This window comes from Triticum aestivum, unplaced genomic scaffold (assembly GCF_018294505.1).
Source record: "Triticum aestivum cultivar Chinese Spring unplaced genomic scaffold, IWGSC CS RefSeq v2.1 scaffold15220, whole genome shotgun sequence".
NCBI classification, from domain to species: domain Eukaryota; kingdom Viridiplantae; phylum Streptophyta; class Magnoliopsida; order Poales; family Poaceae; genus Triticum; species Triticum aestivum.
In genome coordinates, this window is record NW_025227309.1 from 240 (window position 1) to 7445 (window position 7206).

The 7206-nt window shown below is 40.3% G+C and overlaps 1 pseudogene; it reads right to left on the bottom strand.

The window, feature by feature from the left end:
- Positions 1–2255: 2255 nt before the first annotated feature.
- LOC123172691 (D-3-phosphoglycerate dehydrogenase-like) lies at positions 2256–5660 on the bottom strand (annotated as a pseudogene).
- Positions 5661–7206: the final 1546 nt, after the last annotated feature.

Below are 7206 nucleotides of genomic sequence, written 5' to 3' on the forward strand. Positions count from 1 at the left end.
CTTTTTCGTTCACTGCCGCCCGAGTCGCAGGACTATTCACAGTCTGACGTGGATGCCGCGGTTGTGACTACCAACCCGCTCATCCTTTATAAATTCAATGTCTAAGAGAAACACCGATCCTGCTAATCGATGGGACAAAGCTTATCAGGTTGCTACAAGTTTACAACCAATTGGTTATTATTGTACGATTGGGTGCACACAACATTTGCTTGGAACACTTCCCCAAGAAAATTCAAGAGTAAGGTTAGACCTTATCTAGTCAAGAATAAAATGACATCAATATCAACATATTCACTTTGCACCTCAAGGCAATGGGAGAGGTTAACGCAGATCATAATGAAAAGATGTATGAGCAGGATATACCATAAGTTACATGTAAAAAGTAGCAATGGACTTATAATATAGTTTCCAGAATAATCTTAAAAAAATAAACTTGGTAAGGTAAACAATAAATTTATGATCTTTAATCTTTAGCCGACACATCAATCTTTACAACCTTAAAATATACTGATCTAAGATATTCATAGCTTGAAAGAGCAAGTAGATTTCCTACAAAAAAAAATAGAAAATAGTTAGGCGTGGTGACTGGTGAGTGGACAGACACATTAGTGTGGTCAAAAGGAACAACAACATTTTAACATGCCTACAAAAAACAGAAATACGGGAGGACACTGTAATATCATGCAAAGAAGAAATCACCTCAGACACTTTTCCCTTTTTAGGAGAACTGTATCAAACACCTGAGTTGTACAAACCAAAAATACGAAATTAGCAACTATCGGTACTTCATTCACATTCAGTTATATGAGTTCCATCATTTACAACCTGCAATATTTAACTCTTGCTAGTCCTTAGAGCTAGAAGTACACATATTAGATTGGGAGGATCACATTCAGTTAGTCCAAATTAATCAATGAACTACTCAACTAAGTTTGCTTGTGTGCACAATAATATGCACCCATCAATGATCTGGCTATGCAAACATCTATAATTTATAATTTTCTAGGATCCTCGGGTCTGAGTATACCTTCACTAAACTGCTGCTCAGGTTGGTCACCTCGGATCACATCAGTGCCTACAGCACTTTCAGTAACAGACTTGCTAAAACTTCTTACTACTGGCACGCTTTCCTGCAAAGTAGGTTCGATCAAAGAGCATCAAGGGAGAGTGAGTACCTAAAAATTCTGAAGATCTAGAACGTAACCTCCTGCATGCTTTCACTAATCCTTTGATGTTTCTTCATCATGACTGACCAGTTGAGATGACTGCAGCATCCGTTGAAGCATCATTCATGACAAGTTTCATGACGTGCATCCCGTCGTTCCTAGCATATAATGTTGTGTAGTGGTTTATGCCTATCAACAAAAGTTAGATCAAATTGAGTGTGTTTGCATACAGATTCTGAATATGCAGAAAGGGTGTTACATGCTATCCAAGATTTCGCTGTCCAGCTTAATCTTATACTGGTGGCAATAAAGGGAAAAGCATCAAAGGATTAGTTCCAGAAGTAAGTTCCTATGTTTATCATATCTACTTTTACAAAGTTAGGATGCCTATTCCTTATATGAACTGATACTTGAACTTTGTATCTGACACTGAGTACATAAGAGTTCAATTTCAGCGATGTACATTCAGTAATGTGTATAAATGTCATGCAAATACAATTGTATTCAGTAATGCTATGAAAATGTCAAAAAAAATTGCATGGAAAATGTAAGCAGAACACCTTCTACTTCTAATCTTTGTATGGAAGTGCATGATAAAATCAACAACACCCACAAGTCAAACTGGGCGTGCCTTATCCATATGCTGCACCAAGCTCTGCATCTCCAACCTCAACTACAAGACAATGTCTCCAAGGTAAAAAGGACCATCCTACTTCTATAAGTTTGCCCATGAAAATAATATATTTTTTACAGTTTAGCACAAGGAGAGAGGAGCAGGGAAATACCAGTGGAGGCAGCGGTCGTGGCGCGATCTTGGCGGAGTATACCCCGGCGGCGGCGGGAGTCGACGCAACTGGAGTCGATCTGCGGCGGAGGAGGGAATCTGAGGGACGACGACGGTGTCCGTCTCAAACTGGAACCTACAGGCGCATGGCACAATGAAAAGCAACCAATCAATATCACTGGATGGCTGGATGCAACACAGGACAAAGGGTGGATTCTGGGTCTAGTTATACCTTTATTTGGTAATTCTGGGTCTAGTTATACGTCTTAAATTAAATCAACAATGCCGCCATCTACTCAGTTTGCCTAGTTCACAAATTCTATTTCGGTGAATGGCTCCCCCGCGTGAAGCTTGAGGGCAACATCACCAACAACCTGCACACAAAGGCAGAGCAAAATTCAGTACGAGAGGAAATGGTAAATGGTCACACAAGTCAGCCAGCTTTAATTCTTTTACGTCGAAGATTTCAATGATAATACACACAGTTAATGATGATGGTGGTGACTTCCTTAATTAAGAAGGAAATGATAATGCACATGACACGCCTATCTAAGCAGGGGTTGAATAGGTGTCCTTCAGTTCAAAGTAATTCTAGGATATCGAAAAAGGAAGCAACAATCCACAAGGAAAATCATGAGTTTATGCGCAAAGAGAAAGAGGAGGTTGCTAAGTGGCTAATATCAATAAACCATTTTGTTTAAGCATATATGTTCTTGTTTACTGATGCTTTTAGTCATGAGAAAAAAAGTTCTTCCAACAGAATACTGCCTTTTCATACCAGGCCTGTGGCCAGGAAAGCTGATCATCCAAATTGGCACTGTGATGTTTAAACAATGTGCTCATGAACCCAATGAGGTAGCTCATAAATCATATGATTCTAGTGTTAGTTTTGTTTGGAAAGATGATCCACCAGACGTATTATAGAGGCTAATGTAATTGATGCTACCTAATGATATTAAAACGTCATAGTTGGCTCAAAAATAAATAAATAAATGTGGCGCTTCTGAATCTAGAAGTTCTTTTAACACAAATAGTATAATGTCACTATAGGAGTTGTCAAGATATAACTACTAGCAACAACTACATGATTGGTAAATGAGAACCAACTCTGTGCATTGCAAAGAAACAAGTGCAAACCTTTGCCATCGTTCTGTAAGGGTATTCCGTGATTCCTGCAACATGTGGTGTTATAATAACATTTGGGAATTTCAGAATTGGATCCTCTGGATCGAATGGCTCCGTCCAAGCAACATCAATGCCTAAACCACTTAAATGAACTCAAGGTGATTAAACACAGCCGTATAGTACAGTAGGCGCCCTCTGCAATATTGATGAGATATGATCCCTACAAGAACATGGCAGCTATCGAGAATGGGAGTTCTGCTGTCAGGTGCATATTTCACAGTTTTCCAAAAATCAAAAACAGATCCTATATGTAGATTGCAAAATAATATATGCACTCTGTAAGTTTTTGTCATGAAATATGTCCATTTATGTCTGTGCAAGGAGAGAAATACTAAAATATCAACTCTATGCCACGAACCTTAGTTCATGATGGATAATACCGCCAGCCCGGTACGGCTAGGTTGATAGTGGAGGACAGGCTCGAAGATAAGGCTGATTATTTCTTGTTTCATTAATATATTCTAAGAGGGTCTTCTTTACATAGAGCCAAATAATAAAAAACAGGATATCTTATTTCTGCTGGCGTAAGGGCCAGGTCACGATATCTTCCTAATTTAAATAGTTAAAACATCCCATAATTTGTGCCGATTGGGGTCGGTTATGCCTGTCACATGTGTTTCTGCAGCAAGTTTTTTTTTCCGATACCGGTTTTCTTTTTTGGAATGGAGCGGAAGAACCGAATTCAGATAAATCTCGGAAATCTCAGAATTATTCCGTCTGAACGTATTCAAATGAATTTAAATTTTTTGCGTCACAATATGTAATTTTAACCTGGCACACACACATACTCTCACGTATTCCACTGGTCACCTCACACATGCCTTTCTCCGTGTGGGGTGTGGGTTCTAACCCTCGCTGCTGCACTATTTTGCTATGCACCATTTACAGCTGAAGAAGCTGCAAACATTGATGGGACAATAGGGGAATCCCCAAGACCTCCAAGGCTGTAAGTTACGGATCTCACCACCACACGAGGCAGTGAGTTGTGATAACATATGCATGCAGAGCCTATTTGGCAGTCTTAGCATTTGAATTCATTTTTCTTTTCAAAAAAGTCGAACAGTTGCACTGTTTCTTGGGGGTCAGCGAAAGTTCTGGTCGGTTACCACTCGGAAAAAACCTTGATCTGCAGTGGTGCACACACACGGTACCCATTTTGCGGGGAACACGCGACGCTTTTTTTTTTTGCGGGGAACACACGAGGCTATATGTATGCATTTCTTTATAGATACTTTACCAAAAGAGCTGTACATACAATATCATTCCACGAACGTCTATGAATATTCTTGATATCTTTTCCTTTTGAAAACTTGGAGCAGCACGCTTGTTCTTTGAAACAAGAACATATGCTCCTGGGATCATTTTGCCATTTTCTGATGGTTATTCCAATGAATACACCAGCACAATCTGATCCTCCAACACTATTCTAAGATTAATGTTTCCTCATATACAAATTTTCTTCATACAGGATGAATCAAGAATGATGGCTTATTTATTCCGTAAAATAAATAAGTCTCAGAAGAAGATTTAAGAAATAAGAAGATGTGTAAATCTCCTACGATGCAGACAAGTATATTGGAGAAAAATACATGTACCTTTTTCAAAGCTGACAGGAACTTGTGAGCCACAATCCCAACCTATAAATATTTATAGCTTAGTAACCGCCTAACTGAAGTCAAATAGAGATATTACATTGAATAAATGAACATAGAGAAGAATTAACTGATTCATTGTTTAACGTCATGCAAGTTATAACTGTGTCAGCTTCTCGAGCGAGTTCGTACATATCTTCTGGACCACCTTTCTTGTCAACCAGCCCATCAAGATCTGCAATAGCAATATTTTGAGAGAGGAAGATAACACAACATCTAATAAGGGAATGATACTGCAACTACTGCAGCTTACCACAAGACATTGTATTTGATGACTAGTTTCTTGTTGTAGCAAGAATTTTCACTCCAAATGGTCTTAGTCTCTTGGCAATTTCCATGCCAATGGCTCCGAACCCCAGGATAAGTATCTAGCACAGTAAATACAAGTTCCTACTCAAATGGGATTTTTCTTGTGGAAAGTAGATAAAAGTAACAGTATCTAGCACAGTAAATACAAGTTTCTACTCAAATGGGATTTTTCTTGTGGAAAGTAGGTAAAAGTAACTTATACACGAAAATCATACTGTTTTCCCGCATATTGTTTCTGCAAATGGAAGGCCCAAGTCCTTCTGAATGACAGCAGTATCCATTTCTTTCTGCAAATTATGGCCGAAGTCCAAAACATGAATATTCCATTACAACTGACAGAAGTAACATATATTTATTAAACTAAAAAAAACTTATCTTCCAAATGATGGAAGCTACAAAGGTAGCTTATTTAACAAAAAACTGAGTGAATATTCTGTACAAATATATGCAACATGATGAACCATGGCTTTTCGTTGTTGAGATAGGACTTTTAGGTCCCGGGGGTCGGGGCTCCCCTTTATCCTCGCCCTCCATCCACACTGCTGACTTGGCAATCTGTGCCATTCCTGCATGTGAATGGATTTGCATACCTATGTGAACAATAAACATCCAGTAGTAAAATATTTGACAATGGAAGTGGGACGCGTAGGTCACTGCTCATCCTATACAGATTCTGCCTCAACTGTCACACCGATTGGGCACTCTTACTCAGTTTTTGTCAGACGCATGGTGCTGCACTAGAGGGTTGCTGTCCTGTCCCATCTCTGTTTATCAAGTGAAGACCAGAAAATTCTAAATGCAGGACGGTGCATGCATGGATCGATTGGACCTATTTAATTTTTCTGCGCCTTGCATCCCAAAACTAAATGACTTTTGCTGTTTGTTTGAGCTTATATATATGTTCAGCTTGACTCTAAAGTTGAACATTAAAAAACGCGTTCAAGTAAAATTCATAACCTTGTACAGCAAACCATTATTACGCACAACAATATTACCATTGATTCATCGAGTTCCAGCTAGCTCGATCAGTCCAGCCTAGGAACAGTTGTGCGTGGTGCAGAGATGGAGCGTCGATAGGAGGAGAGAGAGTATGTAAAAAGTTTGAGCTCCTTTGTGTCCCAATGAACAGTGGTGGAGGGGCACCTTTGTGTATGGTGAACCTAAAACACATGATAGAGTACATATGTGGAACTTGCTTAAGAGACTTAAGCATAACTCTGGATCGCCATGGATGGTGATCGGAGACTTCAATGAAACGACATGGCAAAGTGAACACTTCTCGAGTTCAAGAAGGTCAGAGCGGCACATGGCTGATTTCAGAGAGGCACTTGACTGGTGTGACCTCCATGACCTTGGATACCGCGGGCCAAATTGGACATACGATAACAAGCAGGTGGGAAGAGGCAATGTGAAGGCAAGATTGGACAGAGGGGTAGCCACATCGGAATGGACTAGGAGATTTCAGAATGCCCAAGTCGAGCACATCTGCTCTACCAGGTCTGACCACCTGCCACTACTGCTGCAATTCGGTAGAAGGATGGAATACAGAAGGAAAAAAGACTTCCGATACGAAGCCTTGTGGGAGAGGGAGCCGACCCTACAACCCACGGTGGAAGGATGCTGGAATAGTACGGGAGCGGCCACAACTCTACAGGAGATCCAAAAGAAGATCAATATCATGCAGAAAGAGTTGGGCAAATGGAGTACAGCAAAAATTGGTTCGATCAATCGACAGACTAGTAGTCTTCGTCAGAGGCTACATACACTAATGAATAAGCCAGTGTCGGAGGAAAATGACAGAGAGATTAGGAGGATATCAATTGAACTCGATGAAATGCTACTCAGAGAGGAAATCATGTGGCGACAGAGATCGAGAGCAACATATATACGAGAGGGAGACAGAAATACCGACTGGTTCCATTGTCAGGCCACATGGAGGAGAAAGCAAAACCAAATAATGAAGCTGAAGGACGGGCGGGGTCAATGGGTTGAAGGGAAAGAAGACCTCCAAAGGTTGTCCACAGATTTCTTCAAGGAGCTGTTTACAGAGGATACGAATGTTGTGCCGCATGACCTGCTGGGCCTGTTTTCACAAGTGGTCAGCCAAGAG